This window comes from Theropithecus gelada, chromosome 7a (genome assembly GCF_003255815.1).
Source record: "Theropithecus gelada isolate Dixy chromosome 7a, Tgel_1.0, whole genome shotgun sequence".
In the NCBI taxonomy this organism is placed as follows: Eukaryota; Metazoa; Chordata; class Mammalia; order Primates; family Cercopithecidae; genus Theropithecus; species Theropithecus gelada.
This window is the reverse complement of record NC_037674.1, coordinates 5,711,641-5,728,544: the sequence shown is the minus strand read 5'-3', so window position 1 is coordinate 5,728,544 and position 16,904 is coordinate 5,711,641. Positions and strand designations below refer to the sequence as shown.

Sequence of the window (16,904 nt, the reverse complement as noted above, 5' to 3'; positions counted from 1 at the left end):
AATTTGGAATGGCTGTATTTACCCAACGCTTGTACTCCCATTGCATCTAGGAAGTAACTAACTTGCTTTCGACTTTACAGGCTCATAGGCAGAAGGGACTTGCCTTGTCTCAGATGAGACTTCGGTCTTAGACTTCTGGGTTAATGCTGGAATAAGTTAAGACTTTAGGGGACTGTTGGAAAGGCATCATTGTGTCTTGAAATGTGAGAACACAAGATTTGATTTGGAAGGGGCCAGGTGTGGAATTATATGGTTTGGCTATGTCCCCACCCAAAATCTTATCTGAATTGTAATCGCCATGCGTTAAGGGTGGGACCAGGTGGAGGTCACTGGATCATGGGGGAGGTTTCTCCCATGCGGTTCTCATGACAGTGAGTGAGTTCTCATGATAGTGAGTGAGTTCTCATGAGATATGATGGTTCTGTAAGTGCCTCACATTTTCCCTGCTTGCATTTCTCCTTCCTATTGCCCTGTAAAGAATGTGCCTTGCTTCCCCTTCACCTTCCGCCATGATTGTAAGTTTCCTGAGGACTCCTCAGCCATGCTGAACTGTGAGCTAATTAAACCTCTTTCCTTTATAAATTACCCAATCTCAGGCAGCTCTTTATTTCAGTGTAAAAACAGACTAATACACCATCAAAATAAATTTGGTAAAACCGATAATAGCAAAAACCAAAGACAATAAACAAAGTTCTATATGATAAAAAAAAATAGATATTTTAAAGTTATATAACAGAACAAGAAATTTTGGAAAACACATAAAAACAAGGGATTGGTATTCAATGGACCAATAAAAAATTGACATATTACATGAATGTGCAATTTACAGGAAACTCAAATGACTAGAATCAACCTTAGTCATAATGACAAAAATACAAATTAGACAAGATACCCACTAACCACCCTCACCCATGCCCTCATGCATCAAATTGGCAAGGGAAAAAAAGCCTGAAAACATCAAGTCCTGGTGAAGTGAAATTGGTAGTTTTTAACACTGCTAGTAGGGGAATATTGGGCTAGTGGTGAGGTCAGGAGGGGCCATATTTTTTAGTATCTAAAATTGTTTTTAATATAGAATACATATTTTAATATAGAATACATATATAGAATTGTAACTATACAATTCTGCCTCTCAGTATCTTCCTGAGAGAACACTCTGCTTATGTGTACAAAGAAGCACATCGAAGGATGCTCCCTGCAGCATAGCTGGAAATATAAAAAAAGTTTGTCAATAGGAGATTGGCTGAATCAAGGCTATTACATCAGTACCTGAACTACATTATAGGTGTCAACAAGGAAGTGTCTCTAGGACACATGAGATTATTAATGTGTTATAGCATGATTAAACAATACTAACAGGAAAAAGGTCTCATGGGTAGAAACTTTCCAGAAGGAAAACTAGCTATGGTCATGAGGGCTCTCAGGAGCTCAGGACCTGGGAGGGAGCAGGACACTCATCTCTACTTTAAGGCCTCCCAAACTCTTTGCCCCCTGCTCACATAATAAACCATACTTCAAGCATCATTTTCTACTGAAGCTATTAAATAAGATACAAGAAATGACAGGGGCCTGGGCTCTAGCATGGAAGCAAATGCAACCAAGAGAAGAGTATAAAGGTGCACCTTGTCTGGCAGGTTATGTGATGGGGGTTGGAGAATCCATGGAGGCTGTGCCGGCACAAACCCTGGGGAAAGGTAGGGCTAGTTTTGAGTTGAAGCTTTGCCATGCTCTTCAAGTGTGGTCTTTAGGAAATCACTAAACCCCTGTGAATCCACTTCCCCAACTATATATGCAGAAGATACCATATCTTTCTTGGAACTGTGTTAAGTTTAAATAAACCTAAATAAAAATATTATACCTATCGGCCTGCCTGCCTGCCTGTCCACCTATCATCTACCTTCAATCTATATTCTATCTCTCCCTTTCTTGTTCCACCCACCTACCTACCTACCTACGTATCTTTTGATGTATATTTGTTCCTGTCTGTATGTATCTATCTTTCTAATTATTTTTTCTCATTGTCTGTCTGCCTTCCTCTTTCCTGATTTTCTGTCTCTCCTTCCATTGGTCATGTGTCTGCCTTACTATTATCTATGTAGATGTCTAACTACCCATCTTTCTTTCTTTCTTTCTTTCTTTCTTTCTTTCTTTCTTTCTTTCTTTCTTTCTTTCTTTCTCTCTCTCTCTTTCTTTCTGTCTCTTCTCTCTCTCTCTCTCTCTCTCTCTCTCTCTCTTTCTTTCTGGCATCCTGTCTATTTCTACCTGTCTCCATCCATCCATCCATCCATCCATCCATCCATCCATCCATCCATCCATCCATCCATCCATCCATCCATCCATCCATCCATCCATCCATGCACTGACCCACCCACCCACCTATGCATGTTTCTGGGTGTCTATTTGTCAGTATGTCTGTATGTCTTTGTGCTATATATCTATCTGACTACCTGTCTGTCTCTCTATGCTAGAAACTCTCTGTTTTTCTGTCTATCCATCTGGGGGTCTCAATGTTTTTCCCATCTGTCTTGTCTGCATGTCTTTCAACCTATCCTGTTTGTCTACATATCTATCCATATGCCCATGAATGTATCTATCTGATTATCCACAACCTGCCTGAATGTCTGTCTATATATCCCCCTCCCTTTCCTTTCTCCCTCTATATCTTTCTGTCTGACTGTGTTTCACTGTCTAATAATGATTGTCTAATTTCTCCCTGACAGTCTAATTTCTATTGACCACTGTTGACCTACCTTCTTGGTGCTTGACACAGAGCAGAGCCTCACTCAAGGCTAGTTTACTTCTCCCTTTTCAGTTCCTTTCACTCCTTCATTGCTCCATTCCTACACCCAGCTGCCATTAACTGGGCCATTGCTCTGTGTTATGTGCTAGGGATACAACCTAAAATCAGGTAGGGTCTCTGCCTTCTAAGAGTGTTTGGGCTGCTGGCCTAAAAAACAAATTAATGAGGCAGTTATATCACATGATGCTTAGAGCTATGAGAGACAAGATGGTGTTAGGCACAAGGGAAGGGCACCCATGTTAGACTGGAGTGGAGGAGAGAGTAAGAGAGGCTCTGAAGAAGTGACATCTCATCTGAAAACCACAGGGGACTGGGGATTTTGCAAAGAAGTAGAGGGCTGAGCTCCATGTAACTGGGGAAGGGGTATGGACAGTGGGTGCAGAGCCAGGAAAAGAGGGAACAGGGTACATGTAGACCTGGAGAACAACAGAGCCAGGACACAGTCAAAAATTCTAACTAAGGAATTGACAAAATTCAGGCAAGAGAGACCAAATTGACCTAAATAAATACAGAGACGTACTGTTTTTATGAACTGTAAGATATACCACAGTTAAGATGTCAGGTATAGTCACACTGATCTATAAATTCAATGCAATCCCAGTCAACATTCCAACAGGTTTCTTTGTAGGCACAGACAAGCTGATTCTAATTTTATATAGAAAGATAAAGAAACTAGATTAGCCAAAACAACACTGAAAAAGAAAAAAGTTAGAGGACTCACACACTTGATTTTAAGATGCATTATAAACCTCCCATGGCCAAGACAGTATAGCATTGGGATAGTAGAGGATAGACACACTTACTACTAAAACGAAAGACAACTGATTTTTGACAAAGGCACAAAGACAATCCAATGGAGAAAAGATAAGACTTTTCTAAAAAATGATGCTGGAGCAAATGGACTTCTATAAAGTAAACTCAATCTACATCTTACACCATATATAAAATTAACTCTGAATGGATCATAGACTAGGTGTGCATGTATGTTTATGTGTCCATGTGTGAGCATGTGTATGCATGTGCTGTGTGTGTGCATGTCCATGTGAGTGTGCATGTGTTTAACAGTGTGTATGTGTGTCTGTGACTTCTGTGTGCATGTTTATGTTGAACGTGTGTGAATATATGTGAATGTTTGCATGCGCATGTGTGTGTGTATGTATGTGCACATTCACATAACTGTGTGTGACAGTCTGTGCATGTTAAAAAGGGAGAGAGGGAAGGGTGTCTAAGGGACATTTGGATAGAAATTCCAGTGGGCTGGCTGTTAATACTTGGAAGTTTCCAGCCCACTTAGAGTAAGTGGAACCAAGAGAGTCGACGTAGTGGCTCTTTCCATTAAGAAAAAAGAATTTAGATTTCACAAAAACAGGAGAATTTCAGCTTTTGGGCTTTCTTATTGGCCCATATTAGTTGATTATTTACACATATCCGTGACTGGTAAAATTCAGTGTTTTATTTTAGTGTCTATCTTTTCAAATATAATAAACAACTTTGCCCAAATAAAAAAAATAAACATAAAGGAAATAAATATCTGTCATCATGTATGGATTTGAACTTTTAAAATAGATAACATTGAGATAGGTGGATTCTGAAGAACCCACCCAGCATTCTATACTACCCTGTCAACTTTATGACCTAACAGATTAATCTACTAATTGTTTTCTTCTTTAGTTTCTTGGGTTTTCATTTTTAGTCACTGGAAACACTTATACAAATACAAATCCAGGCAGGCATTCCAAAAATTCCTGGGGATAATTTACGTCTAGTCCCTGGTTTTCACTGCCTCAGTTTTGAGAGGAGGATTGCAGTTCCTATTTTAATATGGTTGTGGTGGTGATTACATAGCATAGTGCCTGGCACACAGCTAGTACCAAAAAAAGGATAGGTACCCCATAAATATATACACCTACTATATACCCACTGAAATAAAAAAAAAATCAAAAACATAGGTATGATTATGATTATGTATATATTTATTTGCAATATATTCTTAAATTAATAACCTGGGAAACCTAATAAAACCATCTGGAGTTCTATTCCTTCAGAAGATTTCCTTTGGTACTTTTTATATCAAAATAACATATAATTTTTAAAAGGTTGGTTCTGAATTGAAACTGATGACTATGAAGTCCAAGTTGATAGGATCAGCTGTTTGAGTCAGAAAGTAACTGCATTCTTAAGCAGAAAATTTGTTTGTCTACACTCCCCTGAGGAAAGAATGGTAAAGCCAATTGCATTCAAACACTAAGCATTGGCTCAAGACCAAATAAGAAGCATTGCAGCCCTGGATGATGTAGTCAATGTAAGTTCGAAGCAATTGATTTCAACAAAGAAAACTATTCTGCTACTGGCCAAGGATGGGGTATCTTTCTGAACTGCACATTGTCCCCACAAATAAGGTACCTCTAGTTTTAAGCCTCCCTAATCAATGGCCAAGGATGCAATTATAGTTGCAGAGAAGGGGAACTCAAATGGAGTGGGAATAAAGAATGGAAGAGTAATAAAGAATAGGAAAGGGACAGTAGAGAAGCAGGAGAAAGGAGATGGGAGAAGCCGGGAAAGATGAAAGACAGCTCTGCTGAGAAGCACATACCCAAGAACAATCAACCCTATACATTTCATGGATGCTGCATCAGTTACCTATTGCTGTGAAACAACGACTCCCAAATTTAGGGACTTAAAACAACACATATACATAATCTCACCATTTCTGTGGGGCAGGAGTCAGAGTGCACCTTAGCTCAGGGTCTCTCACAAGGCTGCAATCAAAATGTGAGTTGAGGCTGCAGTCTCATCTGAAGGCTCAAATGAGGAGCCTTTCTCTTCCAAGCTTACTCATGTGATCATTCACAGAATTGTTTCTGAGGGTTGTTGAACTAAGAAGCTCAGTTCTTTGCCACGTGGGCCTTTCCAAAGGTGAGATCACAAAATCAGAGTTGTTTCATCAGAGCAACCATGTGAGAAGAGTCAGAGAGAGCCTGAGCAAGACAGAAGCCACTGCGTTTGCATCCTGGTCTTGGAAGTGACACCTGTCACTTCTGCTGTATTTTGTTTATTAACAGCGAGTCACTATGTCCAGCCCACACCCAAGGGCAGGGGACAATATGAAGATGCAATGTCAGGAGGCAGGAATGGTTAGGAGCTGTGTCAGAAGCTGTCCCACACATGGCCTTGCAGTGTCTACACCGGAGCTCAAGTGCATTGTGCAGGCCAAAAAGCGGCACCTTCACACGGTGCTACGTGATCACTCACAACTTGTCAACCACCATATTTTAGCTGATTGTTATGGAAACATTGATTCCAAACCTGAAAAAGGGAAAAATGATGATTTCTGGGATCTGTGATATTCTGCTAGAATGCAAAAAAGTCTGATTGATCTCATTCTGAAGCTCTTGAGCAGTGTGACAAATATTTATCTAATCATTCACAATTGGTTAAAATAAAGAGGTGTATAGCCCTGTGAGATTAGCCTGCAGGATTGATAGCTTATGACTTTTACTGCCTAGTAAACAAATTAACTCCAAATTTGGCATTTGTATTGCTTTGTAGAGGTTTGCCTTAACTTAGCATCTCATTTCTGCATTTCTTTCCCAACTGACCTTAAAAATCCCAGTTACCAGCCAGGCACGGTGGCTCATGCCTGTAATCCCAGCACTTTGGGAGGCTGAGGTGGATGTGTCACGAAGTCAGGAGATTGAGACCATCCTGGCTAACACGGTGAAACCCTGTCTCTACTAAAAATACAAAACATTAGCCAGGCGTGGTGGCAGGTGCCTGTAGTCCCAGCTACTCGGGAGGCTGAGGCAGAAGAATGGTGTGAATCCAGGAGGCGGAGCTTGCAGTGAGCCGAGATCGCACCACTGCACTCCAGCCTGGGCGACAGAGCGAGACTCCGTCTCAAAATCAATCAATCAATCAATCAATCAATCAATCCCAGTTACCAAATGCTTGCGGAGCCAGATCATTTGTCTTTTTGCTGGTTCCCTAATTAATGTGTTAAACAAAGCTTTGGAACATGGTAACAGATGATTTTGCCTGAGAATTGAGCTTTTGCATGCTCTAGGAGTAACCAAGATGTACACAGGGAATTCAGCAAAGTGCTGAATACACACTGGGTTCCTGGCCTTATCTTGACTGGCTGACCCACCTTCACACACTTACGGGGCACAATGTCTGTGGGGATAGCAAGCCCCCAGGGGATTTAAGAACTGCCCTAAGGGTGTGTCTTCAAGCCTTTTGTGAATTTATACTTATGTCATCTCACGGGGGACTGTGTCTCTTTCCATGGCTCAGCAACAGGGCTTTGAAGAGTAAGCCCCAAAACCAAGTTCTGGGTATGAGGGTTTCCTGGCTGGTGATGCTGACGAACCCACACTGGGGAACACATACTGCCGGGCTGCTGCTGTACAGGAGAAGGGAACAGGAAGAGGGAGATGCAGGGAGGGGCCTGGCCCCGGGCTGTGGAGGAGGAGGGGTCCTTTTCCCCCGAGTGTGGCCAAGCACCTGCAAGCCTCCTGGGAGTGGGCCTCTCTGCATGGGCTTTGCCTTGGCTTCCAGCCACCTCCATTTGGTTCTCTAGCACACAGGCCTGGAGCGTGGAGCTCACTCAAGTCCAGAGAGCTCAGGTTTCTAAGTGGACAGATATCCCACAGGATGTGCTTTGGGAAACTGAGAAAAGGCAGCCCTGATATTTCCATCCACACACTCAAGTGAAACTCAGTGATTTCCTTGGTGTTGATGCAGAACCAGAGGTTTGATTTTCACCTGCACTTCACTCATCCTATAACCTTTGGGTTTGCTCCTGGGAAAAGAGAAAAGGCACAGTCCCATCCCCAAGGAGCGCATACAGAGGACGAGGAGACAAGCAAGGATTCCTGGCATGTGAACAGCTGGTAAGAAGGAAAAAGGAGATGTGGCGAGGCTTCAGGGAAGCCTGGGGCTGGAGCCCACAAGAAGCGTCCCCTGGTCCTGGCAAACCCCAGGCTAGCTGGGTTGGTATCGCCCCAGAAAGCAGGGGAACCTCACAGGGCCATCCCTTCAAGCTCAGCCTGACAAGAAGCCGACAGAAAGCCTGTCATCCGGACGCAGGATGCAGAGCGGTCTTCTCTGTGAGCACTAGCTCTCATCTGCTTTTAAGAGTTGTGGGGAAGAAAACGACGCAAGTAACCTTTTCCGAGGAAGTATTTTTAAGATATTAACATGTTTTCCAACAGCAATTTTTTTGAAGACTCAGTCTAATTCATATTCGTGTGTAGCTTCTAAAATAACTTATATTTGCACAAACTGTTTTCCTGGTAAAATTTTCAAAACATTCTCAAGGAAGATGCATTCTGTGGCAATGGGATGCCAACAGAACTAAAAGGACTTGATCTAAATGGAAAAATATACCCACACATAATCTTCAGATAAAAAAAAAAAAAAAACCCAATTGGTTAGTGGTGACTGAAAGGCAAACCTGACAACAGACCAGGGAGGTTCAGGCCCAGCGAGGGGAGGCAGTTAAGGGTGACCAAGAGCAGGAGGAGGAAGCCGACAGGGGAGGGCACATCAGGACACTGTTCACTGATGAATACTTCCTGGCGTGGTGGTTTCATTCCCTATGCAACCTTTTAACTGCAGGGACACAGAGCATGGGGCATCTACTCTGTCATTCAGATTTATTAGCATTTTTGCTAAAGGTCTTATAAAAGATCTCAGGAATAAAAGCAGCATCCAGTGGCTCTCGCCCATGTTTCCTGTGTCTGATAATAATTAACAGCTACTGCTTAGCAAGGCCAGCCACAGGCTCTACCCTCCGCCATATGCCTCCTGCGATGGTCACTCCCAGTCTCCTAATTGTAACTATAAGGACACTAAAGGTTTGTGAGGAGAAATGTTTGCTCGCAGTCACCTGGTTGTTGTATGACAGAGACAAGACGCATACCTAGATGCCTATCTGAATGGTCTAACTTCAGAGTCCTCTTGACCACCTCACCATATGCTCCCTTGTGTGATTACCTCCCAACCACAGAAAATGTGAAACATAAACGACTATGTGACAAAGAAAGTCTGAGGTCCCAATACACTAATGGCTTAAAAATCATAATACAACCATCAAGGGATGCTAAGATCACTGGATGAAAATCAGCCAGGGAAGAGAATGTTCACGGAGCTTCAAAGTCTGCCCCATTGCTTACTAGTAAAAGACAAGAATGTAAAAAGTGACTTTATAGGCCAGATGTGGTGGCTCACACCTGTAATCCCAGCACTTTGGAAGGCCAAGGTGGGTGGACTACCTGAGTTCAAGAGATGGAGACCATCCTGGCCAACATGGTGAAACCCCATCTCTACTAAAAATACAAAAATTAGCTGGGTGTGGTGGTGGGTGCCTGCAGTCCCAGCTACTCGGGAGGCTGAGGCAGGAGAATCGCTTGAATCTGGTAGGTGGAGGTTGCAGTGAGCCGAGATCTTGCCACTGCACTCCAGCTGGTGACAGAGCGAGACTCCATCTCAAAAAAAAAAAAAAAAAAGTAACTTTATAAAGAGAGCTCATGAGAAACGACCTTAGCCCGGTGAACAAACTTATCACCATGAGCCATGGACGCCCACTGATGTGCTGGAAAGAGAGATGGAGGAAATGTCTATCTCAATCTAAGTATGAGGAAATAATCAGACAAGTCCAGATTGGGTAGCGCTCCATAAAACAAGTGGCTCAGACTCTTCAAAGACATCAACATCATGAAAGAGAAAAATGAAAGCAGGGCTTTAGTTCAGATAAAAAGAGACATAACTGAATTCAGTGAGTGATACTTAATTGAACACTAGACAGTGGAAAACAGCTATGATGAATATTTGGGAGACAATCAGAGGTATCTGGATAGGGATAACATATTTGGATAATATCACTTTATCAATATTATATTTCACAGTGGTAATGGTACTACACTTTTGTAGAAGGCAGCTGTGTACTTAGGAGATGATGCCAAAGTGTGTCATGATGTCAACAACCTACTTTCAAATGATTCAGACAAAAAGAATCAAACACACACAAACACATATTTACCATCTGCGTGTGTCTGTGTATAAACAATTGGTAAATCTGGGTGAAGAATTATGGGTGTTCACTTTTCTGTTCCTTCAAGTTTTCTGTAGAATTAAAGCTTATAAAATAAAAAGTAGGCAAGAAGGTATATAAAAATATTTGTTCCAAGAGTGATAAAGCAAAAGAATTTGCTATCACTCTTGATATCGGTCAGATTAAAATTGTATTTTTGGATAAGAAGAGGAAACAGTAAAAGTAAAAATAATTAGTGTGTTAAGATAACAGGACTATTTTTCTTTTGCTTATAATATTTTAAAAATCAATAATGGTTGCAACAGATGACAAATTTTGCACTGGTATAAATCAAGTCACTTGTCAATCACTACAATTGTTTTTTTCCTTTTAAAGAATAATACCTATTATTCCAATCTCAAATTCTAATACCGTATGAAATACATTTCATGACTCTTTCTCAACGAACCTTACACTTTATCCGGGCTTTAGGTTTGATTTCCAGGGAGTCCACAGAACCACTACCAGGTCTATTGTCAGAGGCAGTGACTGCACTTGCCCCTCTGGCCTGCCACTAAGACCCCACCAACACAGGACTTACTTTTCAGACACCTGATTCTGGAGGTGTGTGGCAGTCAGGCATGCAGGCCAACGCCGCACCGTCCCTGCTGGAAATGGCCCATTGTTGCCCCAGTGGAAGGTGAGACCACAGCACCTGAGAACTCTGGAAAAGACAATGAGAATCAAAGAGAATGTTCACACTTCACGGAAAGTGAGAATTCACAATTTCAATGTTAGGATTTTTTATATTTAAAAAATTAAATATTAATATTTCAAATTTTAAAATGATTTTAAATATTTAACATGCATTTGAAATTGGCTGGTGAATCCCACACCCCTGTCTCCCACTCCTAACACATGACCCCACCCTTTAATTTTTAAATGAATGTCCCATCAGGAGACAGATGAGGATCAATGGGAAAAGTCTCATCTGTGTAGACTTAACAGACGTGAGGGTGGGCTTAGACCTCCTAGAAGCTGATGTGCCAGGGGAGGGAACTGTGCTTCTCAGCGGGGCTTGAACACTGAACTCTGACTTCTGAGATTCTGGGAGAGAGGTTCTGGGGGTGTGATCTGCGGGGAACCTCAAAGTGAGGGGGCTGTTCATATTTCACACAGAACCAGGTGCACCCCATCTGGACTGGGCATCCCCTAGGTCAGCAGATGTCTGTATATTTTTACCTTTTTAGGTCATTTATCTAATAACTTGTAGATAAAATTTAATTTTTACTCAGTTAAATAACATACATAACCTCTAATTTCCACACAGGATAAGGCCCCTAGTTCAATCTAATTCCCATCTCTTCCTCTGCTACCTGCTATATTTTGTTGAAATCATTTAAAATGTTAATTTGAAATTCCTTTTGATTTTTGTGTTCTACTTTCTCAGGAGTCATAATTCTTAACAACTGCTTTAAGCTTCAGTTCTATATTATTACTTGTAACATGACTGTGTTTTGGTGTTTGCTGATTGATCATAAATAATTTGCATATCTCTCATTGCTCCTTTACTTTTCAATTTTACTAGAAGTCTTGAGTAGTACTTTCAAAATGATTTTGTAGGCAATAAATTTTCTGACTTCTAATGCAAAAGAATAGAATCAATAGCTAAGACAATCTTGAAAAAGAAGGACAAAGTTGGAAGTCTCACACATCTTGATTTCAAAACATACTATGAATCTATGTTAATCAAAGCACGTGGTGTGAGCATAAAGACAGATTTACAGTCCACACAAGGCAGACCAGAAATACATCCTCAAATATATGGTTAAATCATTTTCCACAAGGGTGCCATGCATGGCTTCACATAAATGGCCAAACGTTTTCCTCAAGACCATTCCATGTGGAAAGGACAATCTTTTCAATAAACGGTGCTGGGAAAACTATACATCCACATGCAAAACAATGAAGTTAGACTCTTACCTAACATTGTATGCAAAAATTAACTAAAAATGGATTGAAGACCTAAATGTAAGAGCTAAACCTATAAAACTCATACAGGGAAAGACTGGGGAAAAGCTTTACGACACTGGATTTGACAATTATTTCTTGGGTACGATGCCACCAAAAAAACAGGGAAAACAGGAACCAAAGGAAAAACAGATAAATTGGATTTCATCAAAATTACAAACTTTTGTGTACCAAAGGACACTATCAAAGTGAAAAGGCAACCAATAGAATGACAGAAAATGTTTAAAAATCATATCTCTGATAAGGGATTAATACCCATCACATATGCAGAACCCCTGTAACTCAACAGGAAGAACCTGAAAAAATGGAAAGATATCCCATGTTCACGGATTAGAAGAACTAATATTGCTAAAATGTCTATATTAACCAAAGCGATTTACAGATTCAATGCAATTCCTCTCAAAATACCAATGACATTCTTCACAGAAATAGAAAAAAGGCTGAAATTCATATGAAACCACAGAAGACCTTGGATCTAAAGTGATCCTGAGCAAAAAGAACAAAGCTAAAGGCATCACACTGGTTGTGTTTTCAAATGATTCTACCAACCTACAGTAACCAAAAGAGCATGGCACTCACATAAAAACAGACACATCCACCAATGGAACAGAACAGAGAACCCGCAAATACATCCACACACTTACAGCCAACTCGGTTTCGACAAAGGTGGTAAGAACACACACCGGGGGAAACACAGTCTCTTTAATAAATGGTGCTGAGAAAATCAAATGTCCATGTGCAGAAGGATGAAACTAGATCCTCATCTCATCATATACAGAAATCAACTCAAAATGGATTAAAGGCTTGAATGTAAGACCTAAAATTACGGAACTACCAGAAGAAAACATTGGGGAGACACTTCAGGACACTGGTTTGGGCAAAGATTTTTGCATAAGACCTCAAAAAGGCAACAATAGAACAATGGGTTTATATTAAGCGAAAAAGCTTCGGCACAGGAAGGGAAACAGCTAAGTGAAGAGACAACCTAGAGAAAGGGAGAAAATATCTGCAAACTTCCACCTGACAAGGGATTAATAACCAGATTATAAAAGGAGCTCAAACAACTCCATAGCAAAAAAACAAATCATCTGATTAGAAAATCGGTAAATGACCTGAATAGATGTTTCTCAAAAGAAGACATACTAACAGCCAACAGGCATATGAAAAAATGCTCAATATCATGAATCACCAGGGAAATGCAAATTAAAACCACAATGAGATATCATCTCACTCTAGTTAGAACTGGCTATTATAAAAAAGACAAAAAACAACAGATGCTGGTAAGGATGTGGAGAAAGGGGAATGTAAATTAGTACTACCATTATGGAAAACAGTACGGACGTTCCTCAAGAAACTAAAAATAGAACGACCACATATCCATTAATTCTACTGCTGAGTATATTTTAAAAGGAAAGGAAATCAGCATATTGAAGAAATATCTGCACTCCCATGTTTACTGCAGCACTGTCTGCAATAGCTGAAATGTGGACTCAACCTAAGTGTCCATCAGTGGATGAATGAATAAGGAAAGTGTGGAATATATACAGGACGGAATATTACTCAACCAGAAAAAGAACGGAATCCTGTCATTTGCAGCATCATGGATGGAACTGGATGTCATGATGTTAAGTGAAATAAGCCAGGCACAGAAAGACGAATATCACATGTTCTTACTCAAATGTGGGAGCAAAAAAAGTGGGTCTCACAGATGCAGAGAGTAGAATAGTGTTTACTAGAGGCTGGGAAGGGAAGTGGGGAGGAAGAGAAGTTGGCTAATGGGTACCAACATGCAGTTAGATAGAAGAAATACATTCTTGTATTTGATAACATAGCAGGAAAATTATAGTTAACAATAAACTACTTCCTGTGTCCCTTTCTTTGTTCACATTTTTTCCCTCAGGAATTTTCAAAATTCCTGTTCTCTCCTGGCTCCACTCAAGACCCAGCTCAAATGCCATGTTTGTCATGAAGCTTATCTAAGAACAGCCTTCGACCCGGGGCCCCGTGTCTCCAATGCTGGACTTGGACCCCTGCCCACCTCTGGGGTGTTCACTCCATAGATGTGCAGTCCCTTGGCGGAAAATGAAGGACACCCCCGACTAACAACCCTCACACACTTGCACTGGGACAGACACTTTTCCTGCCTTTATCACTTAGTGAGTGGCTTTATCTCTTAGTCTTCCTAAAAGCTTCAAGAGATGAGTGAGTTTCTAGGAAATGGGCTTGCACTGGGACAGACACTTTTCCTGCCTTTATCTCTCAGTGAGTGGCTTTATCTCTTAGTCTTCCTAAAAGCTTCAAGAGATGAGTGAGTTTCTAGGAAGTGGGCTTTAATCCACACAGTGATCACTCGGTCTGTCTCTCAGGAAGGTGCAGGAGAGATGCTCAGGTCAGGCGTTCATCTCTGCTTCAGGCCTGCTGGTAAGTGGTTTTGTTTATGGTTCCCTAATGGAATAAAAACTTACAGCATGTCCTGGCCAAATTTTCAGGAAATTTAAATTCAGGAGAAATCTGTAACAACTTCTAGAAATAAAGAGGAATGTCTTTTTTTTTTTCTTTTGTACTGTAAGATACTGTAAGTCCAAAATTATGTCCGTAATGAATTACGTAAATATCTGGAAGGCTGAAGTGCTTCTCGAAATGCCAATACCTCTAGAGGGAAATGCAGGAAAACAGCCATTGGGTAAAATAAGTTCAGATCTGCAACAAAACACAAGGGCGGGTAAGGCTATCAGCTAAACTAAGGGTGGGATGAATGCTTCCTGCACATTTTAATCCTGGGGAGAACAGTAGTTTCTAAAATAAAACAGGCATTTTAGACCTGTATTCTGGCTCTGAAATGCAGAATGCGGCGGGATTGGATGTGGTGATGCCAGGCAGACACACCCTTCTAAAAGCCTCCAGTGCTGACAGTGGGCCCAGGGAGCGTGCTAACGCTGTGGACATACTGCGTGTCTGGGGGGCTCAAGGTGAGCGCAGAGACCCAGGTCCGTAAGGCGCAGGTGAAAGCCCAAAGAGGCTGTTCTAGCTGAATCCTCCTCTCCACCCAGCCCCTTGGTGTCACTGAAGGCCAGCACATGGGAAACCCATCAGCCGGGCTTCCTGAGGTCTGGGATCACTACCAGCCATGCCCCCCACTTGCCTGTGGTCTAAGAAGCCACCACGGCTGCTTTGTCCTGCATCACCATGGGGCTTGGGCTGTTCCAAAGGTCCTGGTGAAGATGAAAAGGGACCTCTGAAGATGCTCCAGAGACCCGAACGACTCACTGCTCTAAGCTGAAACTACTGTAAAAATACAAGGCACTGAGAGGGGCTCAAGATGAAGGCAGGACTACAGGACCAGAGATGCTTCCAGGACTGACTGCCGGGAAACAGCAGGTACAAAATGAGCAGTGGCTACCCAGCAGGGTGCCAAGTGACCTTAGTGGCCCCAGAGTGGAGCTCAGAGGCCAGGACACTGCCCTCACAGAGCCAGTGGAGGGGGCCCATGCAGCGCGGGTGTGTGAAGGGTCAATAGGCACTGGCATGCCCTCTGGCCTCCCATGGCTGGGGCCCTCATCCCTCAGGCTACCCGGATCCTGGGCTCTTGCCGCTCTCCTTGCTCCCTACTCCTACCCAGGTTTTCCTGTCTTCTTTCATTCAGCTCTCCCTCTCCGTCATAACACCTCTCCACCCTTCACAAGCCCAGATCCCTCAACCCCCCTTCCCTCAGGAAACGCTGCTCAGCATTCAACCAGAAAACTTTGTTTGTAACACCAGTTTATTTTATTATTATTTACTCTCAGCAAGTCTCAAGAATTTTTAAGGATACAATACATCGTTACAATAGTTACCATGTTCTAATAGTCCCCATGTATCCCTCGAACTTATTTATCCTGCCTCAATGAAATTTGTATCCTTTGACCGACATCTCACCCCAGCCCAGCTCCCCTAGCACCTGACCAACACCGTTCTGCTCTCTGCTTCTGCGAGTTCACCTTTTCCGCATTCCACACATGTGCCTGGCTTATTTCACTGAACATGATGCCCTCCAGGTTCAGTCTTGCTGTGCATGACAAGATTTCATTCTTTTTATGACTGAATATTACCCATCGTGCATTTATACCACGTTTTACATTCTCTTTCTTTTCTTTTTTTTTTTTTTTTTTGAGACGGAGTCTCGCTCTGTCACCCAGGCTGGAGTGCAGTGGTGCGATCTGGGCTCACTGAAAGCTCCGCCTCCTGGGTTCACGCCATTCTCCTGCCTCAGTCTCCCGAGTAGCTGGGACTGCAGGTGCCCGCCACTACACCCGGCTAGTTTTTTTTTGTATTTTTAGTAGAGACAGGGTTTTACCATGTTAGCCAGGATGGTCTCGATCTCCTGACCTCGTGATCCATTTGCCTTGGCCTCCCAAAGTGCTAGGGTTACAGGTGTGAGCCACTGCCCTGGCCATGTTTTACACTTTATCTATTCATCTTCAGATGAGCACAGGGTGGTTCCATGTCTTGGCTGTTGTGGATAGTGCTGCAGTGAACATAGGAGTGCAGGTAACTCTTTGACATACTGATTTCATTTCCTTTGACTATATACCAGTAGTGGGATTGCTGGATCACATGGTAGTTCTAGTTTTGTATTACTGAGGAACCGCCACACTTTTTCCATAATGGCTGCACTAATTTACATACCCACCAACAATGTACCAGTGTTCTCTTTTCTCCACACCTTCACCAACACATACCTCTTCTCTTGTGGCTAACAGTCATCCAAACAGATATGAAGTGATTGATATTTCACTGTAGTCAGCTAGCAAAACTTTTTTATTATTTATTTGCACAAAATCCAGGTCCTGCACAAACCAGCAACATTTTAATGAGCGTTTACTATGCCAGGAGTTGCAGGCCACGAGGCAGAAATAAACTTGAGTGGTTTTGCCATCAAAACCCTGTAATCTGAAACAGGAGACAGACCTGGAGGCCGACACCCGCAGCACAGCCCGCTGCCTGGTGAACACCTGAGGTGCAGAGCGGCCCCAGTCCAAGGGAAGTCACAGCTTGTCTTGT

General features: G+C 42.2%; 1 protein-coding gene across 1 annotated transcript in view; it reads right to left on the bottom strand.

Annotated features, from left to right (window-relative positions):
• OTUD7A (OTU deubiquitinase 7A) overlaps positions 1 to 16,904 on the bottom strand; it is a 382,571-nt gene that overhangs the window by 188,304 nt on the left and 177,363 nt on the right. The window contains exon 2 of the mRNA XM_025390202.1: positions 10,435 to 10,557. The gene's annotated coding sequence lies outside the window, so the exon portion shown is untranslated. The remainder of the gene's footprint in view (positions 1 to 10,434; positions 10,558 to 16,904) is intronic.